The sequence below is a fragment of the Mesoplodon densirostris genome, chromosome 2 (genome assembly GCF_025265405.1).
Source record: "Mesoplodon densirostris isolate mMesDen1 chromosome 2, mMesDen1 primary haplotype, whole genome shotgun sequence".
Classification (NCBI taxonomy): Eukaryota; Metazoa; Chordata; class Mammalia; order Artiodactyla; family Ziphiidae; genus Mesoplodon; species Mesoplodon densirostris.
Window position 1 is genome coordinate 88,917,542 of NC_082662.1, and position 14,186 is coordinate 88,931,727.

Below are 14,186 nucleotides of genomic sequence, written 5' to 3' on the forward strand. Positions count from 1 at the left end.
ACAGAAACATTTTACTTACTAGATCACTGGTTTTATTGTAAAAGGATGTAACTCAGGAACAGCCAGATGGAAGAGATACATAGGGCATAGGGAAAAGGTATGGCACGTCCATGCTCTCTCCAGGAGCACCACTCTTCCCATATCTCCACATGTACACCAACCTGAAAGATCTCCAAACTCCCTCTTTTGGGGGTTTTTATGCAGGCTTCATTAAATGGGCATGATTGATTAAATCATTGGCCATTGGGTAATTGATTGAACCTCCAGCCCCCTCTCATCCCTGGAAATCAGAGGGTGGGACTGAAAGTTCCAACCCTCTGTTCAAAGTTGGCTCTCCTGGCAGCCAGCCCCATCCTTTCTTTACCTATGGGCTTTTCTAAAGTAACATCATTAACATAACAAAAGACATCTTTATTACTCTCATCTCTTAGGGAATTCCAATGGTTTTAGGGACTCTGCTAAAAACTGGAAGATCAAATATGTATTTCTTATTATAAATCACAATTACACAGCATTATATAATTTAATTTGGTCTTTATGACATGCTTTGAAATAGGTAATACTACCCCCATTTTATAGATAAATAAAATGAGATTCAGCAAGTTTAAGTAATTTGCCTGATATCATATAACTTGTTAAGTAGTAAAAAATAGAGTGAGATTTGCCTGATTCTAAACCCTAACAGAGTGATTGCTCTATTCTACTTTGAAGCATTTATAATAGCAGCACCTCCAACGATAGAGTCTCACAGTGGAAGGATGAAATATTTATGCTGGGAGGTTGGGATTATTTGATTTATTCAATAAAATTTAAAATAAGTCAATATTAGAAATCCTTTATATTCTGGTCTTTTCTATCTATCAACCTATCAGACACTGTTCCCTCCAATACCTCCCAGGTTGCCCCAGCTGGATGGGAACTCACGACCTTTTGTGCAAGCCATATGAATTTTCTTTCCTTTGCTTTTACTTCACAACACCACCCTGCCCCTCCAACCCCACAGAATACTCTAACCTGTCTTTTCCACTTATTCAATACTTGATCTGCTCAGATATCTCCATGCCATGAATTCTTCTTGCTTTTATTGACTCACAATGGAATCTACATTCTGTATAATCCTGATGGAAGGATCATTTTGGTGCTTCTTTATACAGCACTTGATGATGATATTTAAGTGTCTATATATGTCTTTTCTTTCTCCTCACTGAAATTTTTAAGGACCAAGTTCTGTCATGTCTTCTATTTCTCCATCATAGTAACAAAATAATTACATATAGTACCTTCTAAAATAAATGCCTATTTAATTGAGTTGAAGATACCAATAATAAATAATGCTGTAAAATACATGATTACATTTTTTAAAAAACAGTGCTTGGTAAATTAATGTAGTCCTATGATCTCCTGGAGGCATAAATTTAATGAGATGGAAGAGTCTAAGGAAGTACAATGGAACAGGAATGCTTTATACAAGGGTCAACTAAGTATGAAAAAAAAATCTCAGGGCCAGGATTCATTTTCTGCTTTTTGTATATTAAATGAAAAAGTTCAGTAGTAAAATAAGTAACTGAGTTATATTACTGCTTTAGAGATCCAAATACCAAGGTACAAAGCATGCCCACATTGTTCACTCATAAAACTGTTATTTAGCAGTCATCCCAGACAGAACTGAACATCAATTAATATTAAGATCTCATTGTTCATATGGCACTGTGCTAGGCATTTATAAGGGGGCTGGAGGTACTTATTTATATTTAATTTCTGCTCTTATGAAGCTTACGGTTAAGATAAATGCATTGAAAGAGACATACATATCCATATATTAATGAGAGGTCTAAATGATAGGATACAGAATGTGGGGGAAGAGAAGTACAAAACACTTGAAGTTGTTTTCTTGGTATTCTGTATTTTGATGTCACTTTGAATTGATTTGTAGATAGGAGAGAAGATGAGTGGGACTGGAAAAGCTGAAAAGAGTAGAATAGAATATAAATGTCCTTCGTGGGAGGGTGCAGATCTTGAACTGCCTTTGTATTCTTTTGCATCAGCAGCACATACCTGGAGCGATCAATAGGTGCTTCATAATACTCTGTTAATTTTCCTTGAAATAAACACATTGTTCACTAAACGCTACACATCCTATTTCACTGACCCTGCCACCTCTTCAGGCTTGCTTTCCTTTCACTTTTCTCTCCCTCTTCTGTCGAGACAATCTTTTTGCGTGTTTCCTCATTTCTCCTATGAACACTCAGATGACCTCCCTGAATTGTTAAGATTTCATGCTCTTTCTGACTCTTTTTGGCTTCTAAAAGCCCAGGTGCATTTTCTCAACCTATAGAGAGGGACATAAAATCCAACTAAGAGTCGACAAGCCAAGATTCCCAATCTATTGCTGACTTACATAGACTGACTTCCCCAGAACCCCAGGGCCCTGCTCACGATCTACAGGATTTGGCATAAGCAGTGAAGATTTCCAAACCCACACAGAGGGAACTCAATTCTGTTGGGAATTTGGCTTTGACACTCAAAGGATTTATTTCTTCGACATATAAAAATACTGTTGCATTTGTTGAGGCTTGAAGGCAAGAAAGCTAAACAAAAGCTACAGAATTGGTGATTGAATCTAAATAGTTACTGTTAAGAAGCAGAGGACTACATGCTATGGTGAAGGAACCTTAGAGATTCCACCAGGCAGTGAAAAGCCAAAGTTCAAGGATACGCTACACAATGATATGTCTTTAATATGGGTCCCATGCCTTAAATTAAATCCTCTTATATTTGAATTCTCCTTCTTTCTCACTCTTCATGTCAGATGAATAAAAAATCATTACTTGTATCTCAGAAATATCTATAAAATGGGGCTTCCCTGGTGGCTCAGTGGTTGGGAGTCCGCCTGCCGATGCAGGGGACGCGGGTTTGTGCCCCCGTCCGGGAGGATCCCGCGTGCCGCGGAGTGGCTGGGCCTGTGAGCCATGGCCGCTGGGCCTGCACGTCTGGAGCCTGTGCTCTGCAATGGGAGAGGCCACAACAGTGAGAGGCCCGCATACTGCAAAAAAAAAAAAAAAATCTATAAAATGAATATCTATTTTCATCCACACGGACACTATCTTGGTTTGCTTTGCTTAATTTTTCACTTTATAAATACCCAATCTGATTTTACCAGCATCTACCACCTCATTTAAGTCTTAGCTCCACACCCCTGCAGGAGTTCTGTTATTTAATTGTTTCTTTATTTTGGTTCCCCACCCTGACCCAATTCATATGTTAAGGCCCTAATACTCAGTGTGATGGCATTTGGAGATGAGGTCTTTGGGAGGTAATTAAATGTACATGAGGTTATGAGGGTGTGGGCTTTATGAAAGGATTAGCATCCTTAAGAGACACCAGAGAGCCCTCTCTCTCTTTCTGCCATGTGAGGGCACAGCAAGAAGGTGATCCTGTGCAAGTCAGGAAGAGAACTCTCAAGAGAACCTGACCATGCTGACACCGTGGTCTGAGAATTCTAGACTCCAGAACTGTGAGAAAATAAATTTCTGTTGTTTAAGCCACCCAGTCTATATATTTGGTTGTGGCAGCCTGAGCAGACTAAGAGCTTCCTAAAAAATAAATTGTAATGCTGCTTCCTTGCTTATAAACCTTTGCTTTGTTAGGGTGTGTTTTGTATTTCTAGACATGGAATACAAAGCTTGCGACAGATTAATCCCAATGTGCCTATGGACATCAACTGTGGCATTGCACCTGTGTACTCAGGGCTCCATTCACACTGTAATTCTCACCACTCTGCAAGCAACTCTTGCCCTGTTACTGCTCTAGGCATTTACATGTACTGTACTGTTACGTCTGCCTTTCCTGTGTCTTACCTGAAAAAAACTCCTTACAGGTCAGATTTCATCATCTTGATGAAATGTAATAGGTGATCATTGTGTTCCCACAGAGTTTTGTTCACACCTCAGTTATAGCAGTTGTTAGACTGCAGGGGCTACATCATTACTGTCTGTGGTCATTACTGTCTGCCCCAATGGGCTGTGAGAGCTGAAAGCCAAAAAGTGCCCTTTCTTAGTCATCTTTATGTTTACAACCCCCAGGAAAATTCCTGGTACACTGCTTAGATACAATAAATATTTATAGATGGATAGATGGAAGGAAAGAAGAAAGAATGGAAAGAAGAAGGGAAGGCAGGGGGAAGGAGGGAAGTAAGGAAGGAAGAAAGGAAAGACTTGGGGTTGTCAGTTCAATCAATGAGCTATGTTAATTTTTTTTTGTTTGTTTGTGGTACGCGGGCCTCTCACTGTTGTGGCCTCTCCCGTTGCGGAGCACAGGCTCTGGACGCGCAGGATCAGCGGCCATGGCTCACGGGCCCAGCTGCTCCACGGAATGTGGGATCCTCCCGGACGGGGGCACGAACCCATGTTCCCTGCATCAGCAGGCGGACTCTCAACCACTGTGCCACCAGGGAAGCCCTGAGCTATGTTAATTGATTTGTCCTTTTCTCTCCTGGGAAGCCCAAAGCAATGTTGCTTTCTAAATTAAAAGAGGAAAATACATTATTACCTTCATAGGTAATTAATATATATATCCCTATCCAATTGTTATCCTCAGTCCCAGTCTCCTGGCTCCATAATTTTGGATAGCTGTGACAAAATGATTTTTCACTCCTATTGTTTTCTACACACTGAGAAAATGCATAGGAAATTGCATTCTTAGGTGGAAATAAGTCCAGTGAACAATTATTATAGGAAAGAGATATTAATACATAGTAACCACCCACTCACTTTGACCTTTGGAGGTTCTTTAGTCAGAACAGAACTTGGATATTTTTATGAACAAAACCCAGAGTCCATGTGTCAGGAGAAAATTGAAGGAAGAATCAAATGGCATTTTTCTCCCTCTATATTTTGACAGTTGCTTCTTCCCTCATCATGTATGTAAAGCTACCTCTATGATTTTTTTTTGTTTAGTTTAAGATAAAATATAGGAGGAAGGAAAAATTATATTTAAAACTCAAACCACACGTAGTGTGTCTGCCCTCTAATAGAGATGGTGTAACTTGTACCAGTGGGGAGATAGAGCAGTTTCTCCCCTTGGCAGAAACTGGTGAAGGAAGTAGGAGGTGTGAGATCCATAGTGCAAGACTCATTTAAGTTTACCACAGAATTCAGAGTCTCTAGAAATGCAAAAAAAGGTCCAGGGCTCAGGATAGGGACTAAAGAAAGCAAAATTTGTTGGCATAAAAATGAAGGAGGTTTTTGTTTGTTTGTGGGTTGTTTCCTTGTTTGTTTTGTTTTTTGGTGAAGAGCAGTGAAGAAAAAAAGCAAAGTGAATGGCTGGGTAGAAGAGACAGAAGTCTAATCTGGTGGAAGTATCTGACGGAACAGTTTAAGAACAGAAAATTGGGTATAAAATGACAAATTGAGCATGTGGGCCTCCCATCCCTCTCTCCCAATTTCCAATAGAATGAAAGAAAATATATATACACATATGATTGATATTAGAATAGTGCTGGCAAATGAGAAAGAGTTCAGGCAGTGCTTGAGGATTTTAAGGAAATCTTGGAAGACTGCAAGGAGAATGATGAAGAAAAGGGAGAATAGTGATCCATTGGCCCAAAACAACAGAGTAAGATCAGTCTTAGAAGGAGTCACAGAGAGGTTCCAATCTTCTTTGGCTTAGAGTCAAACTAGAAAGAGCCAGAGTAGGCTGGAGGGTAATCAGAGATGTTGGACCCAGAAGCCACCATCCTCTCTTTCTCCCTAACATTTACAGATCATGATAATTTTGTCTTTTTTCTGATAATTTTTTCTTTTTTCTGTCACTAGCTGGGGAGGACCCTGTATAGGTATAGGAGAAGAGCAAGTCAAGATTGAAGTAATGCTGCATCCCCAATCAAACGTGCAGTAGAATGTCAAGGCAAGGCAGTTCTTCCCAGGAGAGAAATATACCAAAATTCTCCATTGCCAGAGCACCCTGAACCTTCCTGGTTACCTGTACTTACATACCCAGAAATCGACATGGAGGTTGCCATCTGCCTTTATGATAGAGGAAAAATCCTGTTACGGTAAAAAACCTGAAACAACTGCAGAGGAAAACCATATTAGGAGCTATGCTAATCAACCCATTCTCATAAACTAATAACCAAGCATTCCCAATGTAGAGCAAAACCAACAATGGGAAAGAGAAGACAAAGATAAAAAATGGGATAACTGACATCAGAGGAAACAGATAATTCAAGACACAGAAGAGGATTCTGTGGAAGGCAGGGGAAAAGTATTGGAAGATATTAGGGAGGAGGTTGGTCAATGTGATTAGGGCATCTGCGTTTGCTTCTTGGTGCTTGTGGAGTTAGGTTCCTGCCCTCGCATAGAGACAGGGCGATCTGGGCACTGTTTCCTTTGATGATTACATTTCAAGGGCTCCCAGGCCTTTGAGAAAGACATTTTGGGGGTGTGAAACTGATAAGAGGCTGGGAGAAGATTTACATCTCACAGCAGCAGAAAATTTACACATGTAAGTTCTCTAAAGAAAATGCTCTAAGAGAAGGTCGGTCAGGAAGAAACCCGGCTAAAACAGCTAAGTGGAACACATTAAGGCCATCTTGGTCACCACTATGCATAGACAGTGGGCATTGGGTAGAACTTTTGTGACACAACGTAAGCTGCCTCTCTTTAAATTGCCATAAATATTAATCTTCTTTTGCTGCTGTAACAAATTTCCACAAATTCCTCTTACATTTCTGAAAATCGGATGTCTCACTGGTGAGAAAATCAAGACATTAGCAGGACTGATGGTTTCTGGAGGCTTTAGCAGAGTATCACTTCTTTGTTTTTTCCAGATTCTAGAGGTCACATACTTGGCCTTTTGGCCTCTTGGCTTGTTGCTCCTTCCATTTTCAAAGGCAGCAATATACCATCTCTCCTCTCTGACCTCTGCTTCCATTGTTCATCTCTTTCTCTGACCTTGACTCTCCTGCCTCTCTCTTTAGGGACCTGTTTATTGGGTCCCCCCAGGTAATCCAGGGTAATCTCCCCATCTCAAGATCCTTAACTTAATTATATTTGGAAAGTCCTTTTAGCCATCTAAGGTGCCATATTCACAAGTTTGGGGATAAAGATGTGGACTCTTTAGGAGCCATTATTCTGCCTCCCCCTACTTTTGTAGCATGCTACTCTTTTCCTGCTATCAATTCATGATCATTGGCCTCACACTGTACTTCTCTCGCTCACTGCCCTCCCATAGGTCTTGGAAACAGGCCTGGGAAATAAGATTTACAAACACATATACATTTGAGCACACACCACAGAGCACTAACATAGCCACTTTCACTAAAACTAACAGTTCTCTTACACTGTACTCCGGACTCCAAGTCTGCAGCCCCAGGGAGCATGATTTCCCCCAGGCTGGGGACTTCCTGGCCTCGCTTCTGCTCCTTAGATGGGACCAGTGTATCTAATCATTTTACCTATCCAGATGTGTTCCTGATGATGATGCTGGTTTCACTTGCAAATTCCCATGCAATGCTGAGGCCTCTGGTTTGGGGATTTTAATTTCACTGGATAATGATCTTGGTGATTTTAAACACTTCCTGTTGCTTGTTAAAATGCCTGCCCGATTCAGCTCCAAATAACAGCTTTAAGTATACAAGTGAAAATTTAGCTCCTAGTATTTAACAACTACTATAATTTTAAAATCTACTTTCAATTAAGTAACCTTGTAATTCTAAAAAGTGGTTGTGTTCCAGAGAAGTGCTGAAATGCCAACTGAATGTCTGGCAGAAACAGTATAGTTGTCATGTGGCTTAGCATTGAAAACCTCATTCAATAGTGCTACTGACATGACTGGTATAGTGCGGCATTTAATATTTGTCTTTATACATCTCCCCATGATGTCAGAACAGTCTCCAGTAACCAAAAGAAATGAAAAGAGCTACAATAAAGTATTTGTTAAATCTAAATATATACAATTGACATTTTCAAGAAAATGTGCATAAGTGATGTATTTATTTAGGACATGAAGATATTTATGATTCTGGAAGCAAGGTAGCTTTTGAGAATATGACAATAGTTTCTATTATGTTGCCAAAACTCTGTATAGATGGAGTCAGTTTTCCAAAGAGAAGGATAATCTCTAAGGCAGCACCTGTTTTAGAGATTTAGTCTAATAGAACTCAGTCATTAAAGAATGAAGTCCAAGTTTCATGGCAAATTTCCTCCATATTTAAAAACTAATTTTTTAATGTGAAACTGGTTTAGATAGTTGACCTTCGAAGTGAGGTGAGGAACTTAGAGTACTTGGAGATGCTATTTGCAGCATAATAAACTTGAAATTCATTGGTTGATCCCTTACTGAACATTTGCTAGCATCAGATAATTGCAGTCATAAGAAAAGACAGAATTACTTTAAAAAGAATAAAAATCTATCATAGTTTAATATATGAAAGGTAGATGACACCTGTCTTTTAAAATGAAGTAAAGACCAAGTTTGTGGTGAATGTATAGCTTTTGTTCCCCTGGCAATGTTTATTTCATAATTGGGTCTTTTTTTTTTCTTTTTTTAAAAAATAAACATCTTTGAAAATATTTTATCAAAACTTCATATTTTTGCTTATTTATTTGTAAGACATTATATTTCAACAGATGTAGGTTAAAAATGTGCAAGCTTGATTTTTTTCTCTTTGTCATTTTCTCTTAGTTTTTTTCAGACCATCGCTCAGCCTTGGGGAATTGTTTTGATTAGAGAGGTCTTTGAGAGGGTTTGCAGTGCTTCATGGCTTGTGCAAGCAAGCAGGCAGTTTTCTTTTTGTCTTTTTATCTGGCCAAGGACATCTACATATTATGTCAATAAGCACACGGAAATTTATAGACTGGGGTTGTGCAAAAATGTCTTTCTCTCAGACACAGAACTAAAAATATCAAGTTGAACACATTTATACTTGAGGAGGCTCAGAATTGTCCTTAGCCTACGTTGTGCACATTCTTCTTTTTAATATGTATTTTTTTTAATGCCAAGGGAAATTTAAACAATGTTTATTAAAGCAGAAATACGTTGGTGGCATGTGTTGGTTTTATTTCAGCCCCTCAAGTTCTACAATGGACAGAGCTATGGTTTACATCTAGCCCACGGGGCCTGGTTTACTCAGTAGCCTTGTCTATTTGCTACCTGGTGATTTTTCTTTTTCATCAGTGATATGATCCTGTTGTCCCCATTAAAAGATATGTGCTTAATTCAAACTTTTAAAGAGTCTGTGAAAACAAATATTTACATACATTTATCACATATTACGAAGAACATTTTGAGGTAGTCAAAAAAGATTTCAAGAGAAAGAAAAAAAAACCTTTAAAAAAAACTGTACTGATGCTCAGTGACATTGTTTTGATATCGTTTGGTAAAGGCTGTTAGCTGACTGTTTTGGATCTATCAATTTGAATTTATTTGTCCAATAATTAACTCAATACTAAGCAAGAGCAATCCTCCAAATTCCCATATAAAGTTGTAATACCAAGTCTGGTGTGGGGCATCCAAGCAAACTCATCATAGCGAATGGGTTTCTGAATCTGGCTTTTCCTTTTATGCACAGAATGGACTGATTAGTTTTTCAAACAATAAATATGTTTTGGTTTCTGAAACCAATTACTTGGTTGTCTCTATTATGCACAGATCAGCTGGCTATATTTGGTAGCAGAGGTAGGAGCTAAACTCGTAGTTGTTGCCCACAATTTATGAAGGGATAATCCAGTTCATAGGAAATGAATTACTTCAAGTATTTGACGAATAGAAAGTATTTCTCTATCAGCATGGATTCACCTTCAAATATGTCTCATACTGATCTCTAGACTACTGCTATATGCCACATTGATCCATGCAGGAATAATTGTAAAGAGTTTCCAGGATTTCTTCTACTATCAGAAAAATCACCCTGGAATCGTGGTTTATAGTGAAAAACATTGGTCTGAGCATTTTGAGCTTACAGCTGTGGATAAGGTGTGTAATTCGTTTGGTGCTGAGTTCTGTGACATGAAAAGTAAATTGCTATTGGGAGGGGTAGTAGGAAGAGGGATCTTATTATATTAAAAAAAAAAAGCTGCTTTTCAGCAGCAAAGATTTTTAAGGTTTAAATGTTTCTTTTCAGATTTGCTGGCTTAATCCTCCTGATCAGCCCCCTCATTTCCATCCCATAAAAGCATGTGGTTTTTAAACTGATGAAACAGGTGAGCATAGGTTATGCCTTTCCTCTGTTGATATTATGAAGATATCCCAGTTCCCTGAAAGAATTGCCAATAGATTAAAATAAATGTAATGTCATAATTTTTATTCAAATTGAAGAGTAAATGCATATAAAACATTTTAAAATTGTGCATACCCTTTGACCCAGAGAATTCACTTTTAAGAATGTGGAAATAGGGCCTCCCTGGTGGCGCAAGTGGTTGAGAGTCCGCCTGCCGATGCAGGGGATACGGGTTCGTGCCCCGGTCTGGGAGGATCCCATATGCCGCGGAGCGGCTGGGCCCGTGAGCCATGGCCGCTGAGCCTGCGCGTCCGGAGCCTGCGCGTCCGGAGCCTGTGCTCCGCGACGGGGGAGGTCACAACAGTGAGAGGCCCGCATACCGCAAAAAAAAAAAAAAAAAAGAATGTGGAAATAATCATGGGTCTGAGCCAAGATTTTTTTTTTTTTTTTTTTTTGCTGTACGCGGGCCTCTCACTGTTGTGGCCTCTCCCGTTGGGGAGCACAGGCTCCGGACGTGCACGCTCAGCGGCTATAGCTCACGGGCCCAGCCACTCCGCGGCATGTGGGATCTTCCCAGACCGGGGCACGAACCCATGTCCCCTGCATCGGCAGGCGGACTCTAAACCACTGCTCCACCAGGGAAGCCCTGAGCCAAGATTTTGCTTCATAAGCATAGCAGATTAAAATAGGTAAAATTAGGAACAACTTGAATGTCCAATTGTGGTCTGAATAAATGTATTGAGGTTTATATAATCTAGCAAAGGTTTACGTAAGGTAGACTCATACTTTACAGCAATGTTAAACTGATATACTCAGTAAAAATGTATCAAGAAGCACCTACTATATGTCAGCACTCAGGTACTGAATATGAAGCAATAAGGAAGAGAAAGTTTTGATCTTACTGAATTTTCATTATGTATAGAAGGATTGACAGTGATAGAAAAAGATGTTTAACATATATATTTTTAATAGATATTTATTGGAGGATAATTGCTTCACAATACTGTGTTAGTTTCTGTTGTTCAACAAAGTGAATCAGCCATATGCATACACGTCCCCATACCCCCTTCCTCTTGAGCCTCCCTCCCACCCTCCCAATCCCACCTCTCTAGGTCATCACAAAGCACCGAGCTGATCTCCCTGTGCTTTGCTGCTGCTTCCCACTAGCTAACTATTTTACATTCGGTAGTGTATATATGTCCTTGCTACTCTCACTTTGCCCCAGCTTCCCCCCTCCCCCATGTCCTCAAGTCCATTCTCTGTGTCTATGTCTTTATTCCTGCCCTGCCACTAGGTTCATCAATACCAATTTTTTTTTTTAGATTCCATATATATGTGTTAGCATATGGTATTTGTTTTTATCTTTCTGACTTACTTCACTCTGTATGACAGACTCTAGGTCCATCCACCTCACTACAAATAACTTGATTTCGTTTCTTTTTGTGGCTGAGTAATATTCCATTGTATATATATGCCACATCTTCTTTATCCATTCATCTGTCGATGGACATTTAGGTTGGTTCCATGTCCTGGCTACTGTAAATAGCGCTGCAATGAACATTGTGATACATGTCTCTTTAAAGTGAAGGGTCCTAACTTGGGTTCCTCAGGAAGCAAATCCATCAGTAGATGGCTTATGTTCTATTATTTTATTAGGAAGTACAAGCCCAGGAAGCAAAAGTGAGGGACAGGGAGAGTGAGGCAGGGAAAAGGGGAGAGTCAACAGGAGGAGAAGGCATTATTGATCTGGTCACTGCTAAATGAAACCAGTGACTAGATCAGTGAGACTGAGTTCTCTCTATATTATATTATCTGGACTCTGGAGGTGGGTGTTGGGAGTAGAAAGGGGAAAGAATGTATCTATAGCTTTCTATCCCTCACTGGTCAGTTCTTTCCTATGGGAAATTAACTCTTCCACACTTCCAGCTTACTCATTAGTGGATTCATCTGTGAGCATCCCCAATACATGTCAGCTGTGCCTGTGTAAAGTAGGTCTGAGCCCACCCAGAAGAGGCCTGAGCATCTGATGCATGTAGGACATTGAGTGGTTTACAGAGTAGAATGAATACTAGGACTCTGTTTTTGGCATAGAAATTATTATGATTAACAATGACTATAGACTTCCCTGGTGGTCCTGTGGTTAAGACTCTGCGCTCTCAATGCAGGGGGCATGGGTTTGAGCCCTGGGTGGAGAACTAGGATCCCGCATGCCACATGGCACAGCCAAAACCAAAAAAAAAAAAAAAAAAACCCAAAAAACAACAATGATTGTAGTTGGGTTTTGGGAATATAGTTTGCATTTATTTTCTTCTTTTATCCGTTTTTCTATTTTCTTCTGTAATGAGCTTGATTGCTTTTGTAATAAGAAAAATTAAAATTCAGTATTTAAATAGAATTTCATTATTATACATATTTAACAAATTCTCATTTTCTCCAGTGGTTGGTTATTTACTTAGGTTTATCCAAATCTATAAATAAGATAAAAGTGGTTACCAACTCCAGCAAGTGATCAAGCTGACAAATTAATTAATAATTCCCTTTAACTTGTATATATAAAAATAATGTTAATGACCTCATAATCATAGGATATGTTCCTGAAAACTAGGAGTTTATGGAAATGATAAGAAAAGGTAACAGACTATTCTTTCAGAAGAAGTATGTGCCAGGCTGGGACTATACTTATACAGAAGTGATAAGGAAAATAGGAAATAAATTTAAATAAATATATAAAATATTTAGCATGTTAGATGGTAAAGAAACCTTTTCTCTGAAGATAACTGAAGTATATAGAATGGAGTTGGGCACTGTGGGGGTTGCGGTGTGATTTTAGATAAGGCGGCCAAAGAACGTCTCAGTGAGAAATGGGCATTGGAGAAAGAAGTGAGGGAGTGATCCTAGAGGTGATTTAGGAGAAGAACATTTCCAGAGGGGAAACACATGCAAAGCTCTGAGATGGGAGTGTGCCTGGCATATTCAGGGAAGAGCAAGGAGGCTGGAGTAGTGAAGCTTAGTGAGAAGAATAGTACAACTATAGTGCTTTATATAGTAGGTGCTCAGTAAAATATTAGCTGAATTGCAATAAATCTAGTTCTGAAATTGTGAGGTACACAGCTTATGGGTTAAAGAGTTCTAAGACTTAGTATAATGTTTGGCAGAGAATATATTTGCAGAATTAGTTAATTCTCTCATCCTTGTATTCTCTAAGATGCTAATTTATATTTTAGAAATATTTTATAATTTCACGATTTTATATATTGGTACTTGCTGTGCTTTATCTTACTTCCTGTTAGATGATAAGTTTTGTGAGGGCTAGACTATGTATGTTTATTCATTAGTGTAGTCCCAGTCTGTCACATACCTCTTTTGAAAGAATAGTTTGCTACCTATCTAACAGGAATTTCAGGAAAAAGTAAGTTCTAGTTATAAATAAGGAAATTAGCTAGCAATTAAATTCACTTGAAAAATTAACCTAATCATTGGAATTGTAAGCAGAAATATTCTGAGATAGATTAGGGAAGAGGGAGGGAAAACCTTGTCAAAACTGGCAAAATGACAGCATGATGGAAGCCCCCAAAGTCAGTTTCACAGGTACACTGACTTGGCAACAGTGACCAGTTTACAGGGAAGTGGACGATGCTCTTTCTTCATAGCTTCCTTCATTCGGGTGTATTTCACTCAGATATATAGAATGAAAATAAACACGTTCTAAAGGAACACAGAGTGCCAGCCTGATCTTCTTCCATATTCATACTTTGTACCTAAAGGCTTTCAAGTAGAATTTTTCTTTCTACTCTGAATGTTTTTCTCATCACCTCTCCTTTTGCCAGCTAGCCTACTCAGTTTTCAGGTTTCAGAACAAATGCCATTTCCTCTGAGAAGCCTGCCTTCTCCAAGATTATTTCAGATCTGCCTTTTTCTATAATCTCTTAGCACCATGATTTCTCCAGGATACCTTTCAACTGTCCTGTAA